We start from the raw sequence: 5526 nt of genomic DNA on the forward strand, positions 1-5526 counted from the left end.
CACTCCCCCCCCCCCCCACGTAGCCACGTTGAGGGGTCTTTTCAAACAAATTAAAACTAAGAACCCAGCCGGAGTTGCTCAGCAGTTGAGCATCAACCTGTGATCCAGGAGATAGAGGTTCGATTCCCAGTCAGGACACATCCCTTGGTTTCGGGCTCGATCCCCGGTGGGGGACGTGCAGGAGACAGCTGATCAATGACTCATCATTGTTTCTCTCCCTCTCCCTGCCTCTCTGAAATCAATAGATAGGGACTTAAAAAACTTAAAAAAAAATATAACACACAAGTCCTAGCTCCTTTTTAAAATGGCCATCAAGGGCCTGGCCCCTTGAGAAAGTAAAAAGCACCCCAGGCAGCCAGCCTGTGGTGTTCCCATAGAACACACTGCTCACAGAACAGCGATCAGCTTCTCCCTGCAGCCATGTCTGGAACAGACAAGGGTAAAAAAAAAAAAAAAATTAAAACTAAAAAATAATTGACCACCTATTTCCCAGCTAACATGGAAGACTTTACCACTGACAATGCCGGTCCTGTTTTAATCCTTCTAGATATAATTACATACCCAGTTACTGCATCACCCCTGTTCCTGATGGCACTCAATCCAGAATGGGCCTGCACTTGCTTAAACCCTCCTTAGAAAGACCCAGTAAAAGCCCCGATCCTGTAATGAGCCCTTCCCAGCTCCCTCTTACTCTGCTGCTCCACAAATCTTCCTGTCCATTCCCTTGCTAAACTTACTTTTTTTTTTTTTTTTTTTTGGCCTTGGAGAAGGTTAATAGTCTTGATCCATTGGCTTTAACATCTCTCCCCTCCACATGCCGTTTCCTTGGCTTTTTTCACAATCCAACTCACAGGTCAACTCATAGACACTTTCAAGAACCTACCCGCTTTCTTGGGTCAAGTTCCCATAGTCTTGTTAACTCTGGGCTAGAGCCTGTGGTGTAGATAGAGGCTCAACATTTGCGAGCATTGAAATCAGAAGACCAGGTTCAAGTTCTGGCTTTGGCAATGCATGACCTTGAGAAGCTCACTTAATACACACATCGGGGATGAACTGGCAAATGTCATATCCGTGACTAATCCTATTCTTGTTACTACCCATTGACAAGTAAATGACCCCAAAGCAAACTGCACATATAGGTACCATTCTGGAGCTTAGAACAATGTCTTCTTATTTGGAGCTTAAGACAATGCCCAAGACTACTAAACATGTTCACTTCCTGTCTCTTTGCTTCTCTAGTTTGAAAACTGGGACTTATCAACTTGCTTTATTCTAGAGCATGGTTGTGAAACATTTATAAAAAATTGGCTCTTAAGGGACAGAACCAGCAGAGTTTGAAGAGTAGGTGCAGGTCTCAGTCCTCAGACCACTTGAACCAGCCTGACAGTCTCTACCTGAAAATTCGTGATGATGCTCTGAGAGTTAATGGGATGGGTATAAAGACTCTAAATCAGTGGTTCACAGCCTGTGATGCACATTAGAGTCACCTAAGGAGCTTTTAAAACACATGCCTGGGTCCCACTCCCTCCAAATTCTGGAGTGGGGCCTGGCCATGGGTAATTTTTAAAAAATTGTGTAGGTGATTCTAATAGGGAAGAACATCACTGATCTAGTTCTTGTCAAGAAAGGTCCTCTAAAAACTATCCTCCAGTACTTCAGATTGGATAACAGAATAAGCATGGACACCTAAACCTCGTAAATGGAGAAATGATCAAATTTTATGAGGACCCTCAAACATCCCTTCACGAGGGCAGAATTCCTACAAATTAAACAAGTCAGTGATGGAAAGATTCACAATAATTCAGGCTGTAGAAATTTAAAAAACATTGACAAATTTGGGAATGTATACTACTGTACAAATCAGGGAATTTGGAAATGAAATGGGGTCAGAAGCTAATTATATGGAAATATTTCCATTTGCACATTTCTCCAGAAGGCAAAGTAGAGATTGCAACCAATATGTCTATACAAATGACAAGAATACTAAGTGTTCTATCATTCCCTAGTACACTAGCTTTCCCAGCATGTTTTCTGTCCTAGTTCTTGTGAAGGTGAGAATAATATCAAACTCATTAATTGTCTACATTTTAGATACGATAAGACTTTAGTGGATGGTGTTAATTAAACTACAAAACAACCCCCCTTGCTGTGGTGTGCATTCCAAGTTAGAGCAATTAATTCACTCACTTAAACTGATCAAGATTTAATTACCATCACTCTGTGCAAATTACTCTATAATTAAAGTAATTTGGTTCATTCCACTTGCTGACAGTGTCATTGAACAGCCATTCACAGAACCAAAAAAAGTGATAATTAACTTAAAGAATAGCTCAGGGCAACTTTACACAGACAAGTTCACTGTTAGTCCTAAAATACTTAGAATGAGGTAAGGTTGGGGAGAGAATTCTTAAACAAAAATAAAAATAAACAAGTCTTTAGGGGGGTTCTTTCCTCCCCAGAACGATTCCCAGCAATTTAAATGATTGTGGTAGCTATCATTATAACCTAACCATAAATTAGTGTCATGGGCAAAACAAATAGAACTTGGGGAAAAAATTAAGCATTTAAATACTGGTTAGAGCTAAAAACACTGGGGGATTACTGCTTACCTGGGGGTACAAAATATCCTGGTAGAAAAGGAACAATCTTCAGAGAATCCCAAAAGATGTTTAGAATCGCAACACTCTAAGTTTGAAGGAAGCTTTGGGATGCGTGCCGTGGACACATACGCATACACACACACACACACACACACACACACACACACGGGCCATGGAGATGAACAGTTGTCTCTATTTACCTGTGGAGTCATTGTTTTAGAGAGTAGTTCATAGATTAGTTCTCGAACCAGAGAAAATGGAGAGATTTAGCTTAGGAATTGAGACAGCATGGCTGGGAAGTGCTGGAACAGATTGGAGGGTATGTGATTCACCCAAGATCACAGGCCTGGAAAGTGGGAGAGCTGGGGCTGGGACTCATCTCCTCAGAAGTTCCACTTTAGAGGCAAGTTACATTGAATGGAACAGAACTGAATTAAACTATTTTTGGGAAAGGTCCAGATGAAATTTAAGTTGGTCTCCCCACTAAAGGGCCAAATGAGTCAAAGCACACAGGTAATGGTGACTAAGACTTGGGAATACTGGGAAGTTTCTGAAAGCCCTGCTTCTAAGGGAAACATGCGTGGAGGCAATGACCTTCCAGTGCACTAGGGAAAACGACTTTTGAAGAGTGGTCCTTCAGCCTCTATCGACTGGGTATGACACTTTGGGCAGCTCCTCCTAAGTCCTGTGCATGGAGTTTGGGGTGGAAGTAAGGGGCACCACATCCTCCTGACCTTTTCTCAAATTTTTGTTCTATACAACTTCAGAATTTCAACTCTAACCACATTTCACCTGAAGCCTGTGAAAGATTCCAAGAGTGAGGCCTCCTTTCAGGTGCCTTGGGTGGTCCAAACTGGGGGACAGGTTCCAGAACCTCACCCTTTTGGGAGGCCCTGCTCATGTCTTCACCATTAAACTGGTAAATTAGTTGGACCAAACAGCTCCCTTCAGATACTGAGAATTAGGGAGCAAGAGGACTTGCCCAAGATCACAGGTCTACCTGGTACCAGACCTGGGGCTGGAATTTGTCTGCCTAGAACATGCCATTTTCACTGGACAATGAGCATGGCAAACTGTGCATAAGTAACTATTAATCAAACATGGTGTTGCCCCATTCATGACACTCCCATGTATGCATTGCTCAGCCTTCTCTTAAAGGATTTCAGCAGGAATTTTTCTTTCTTACTAATGCCACTTAAATATGAGAAGGCGGTGTTAAAAATCATTCAAGGGATAAGACATATATGCTCAGAAGATTCTTTACTGACAAATTAGCCATCTATTTCCTGAATACAACAAAAGATTAAAATAAGCCCGGCCGGGTGTGGCTCAGCAGCTGAGCATCAACCTAGGATCCAGGAGATTATGGTTCAGTTCCCGATCAGGGCACATGCCCCAGCAGGGGGCGTGCAGGAGGCAGCCGATCAATGACTCTCATCATTGTTTCTCCCTCTCTGAAATAAAAAATTTAAAAATGATTTATGGATGTGTTAAAAACATTAACATTAATTTGATCTTTCTACTTTTTAAACGTGGTTTCCAGTAAATCTAAAACTATGTATGTGGCCTGCATTATGCCTTGGACAGCACATCTATAGAATGTTAGCAAAAGGCTTTAATAAAGCGGAAAATGGTAGAAATTTTAAATGAGAAAATAAGAATCCAGAGGTCATACACCTGAGTACGTGTATGTACATTTCAGGAAAGTGAGTTACGAAAGGTGCAGGTGTACAGAATATTTTCCTGGTAAATGTCCATTAAGTACACAGAGGCCACCATGCAGTGCACCAGTGCAAGCGCCTCTCTTGCTCTGGACCGCCTCCCTCATCTCTGCTGGAAATGACCCCCAGCTGCCCCTGCCCAGCAGCTGGATCCTGCACCTGTGCTGGCTCCTGCACATGCAGTGACTGCAGATTCGCCTCCTGCAAGAACTGCTCATGCCGCCCGTGGGCTGTGCCCATTGCGCCCAGGGCCGTCTCTGCAGGGGAGCATCGGGCCAGTGCAGCTGCTGTGTGTGCTGTCGGGGGATAAGCTACTCCCAGATGTAAAGAGCAACAGGTTCAAACCTGCATTATTTTATTTTATTCCACACTGACCTGTTTGCCACATCCTCTTATGAAATATGTGAAGGATAATAAAAGTTATTGCCCTTTTATTAAACAAAACAAAAAACACACCAGTAAATACGTCACTAACGCAGTAAGTAGTTATCAAGTTCCAGGCATCGTGCTTGACACTAGTCTTCAAGCTTTATCCCTTCTCACATCTCATTGGCCGGAACTGGGTTGTGAACCCCCAGAGGATAATAGCATCCCCACAAACCTGGGGGGAAGAATCTACCTTTTCTTGAAATCGAGGAATCTCTGCCTATTACCTGAACAAAACCTTCTTTGTTCTTTTAGAAAGTACATATTTTTAAACCTGGACTTCTTAAAGCAGAGAATAAAGGTAACACAGCTGTATGCCAGTGTCCAGATTTTAAAATGAGCAGGTTCACAGCATTCAATATTATAGATCCCTTAAACTAATAGTTTTGTCTGAATATTTTCAGCTATCATTTGGGCTCATTCACATTTATCATCACCTCCCCCAAATTTCAACTACAGACATAAAGTTTAGTTTTGTTGACACAGGACTCTAAACATTTCATTTAGACTTGGATTAAGAAAAAAAATGGAAACAACCCAATGACATGGAAGCGTGGATCAGACTGATAAATGTCAGAGGGATGGAGGGGGGCGGGAGGGTGGAGGGGGAGAGATTAACCAAAGAACTTACACGCATATATGCACAACCCAAGGACACGGACAATGGTGGGGCTAGGGACTGGGAGGGGGTGGGGCAGGGTGGAATGGGTCAGTGGGGAGAAAAAGGGACATCTGTAATATTTTGAACAACAAAAAAATGATTTCAAATTAAAAGATAC

The 5526-nt window shown here is 42.5% G+C and overlaps 1 pseudogene; it reads left to right on the top strand.

Moving 5' to 3' along the window:
• Positions 1 to 4439: 4439 nt before the first annotated feature.
• Positions 4440 to 4648, top strand: LOC148094076 (metallothionein-1G pseudogene; annotated as a pseudogene).
• The last annotated feature ends 878 nt before the right edge of the window (positions 4649 to 5526 follow it).

Source organism: Miniopterus natalensis, chromosome 1, assembly GCF_054644295.1.
Source record: "Miniopterus natalensis isolate mMinNat1 chromosome 1, mMinNat1.hap1, whole genome shotgun sequence".
NCBI lineage: Eukaryota > Metazoa > Chordata > Mammalia > Chiroptera > Miniopteridae > Miniopterus > Miniopterus natalensis.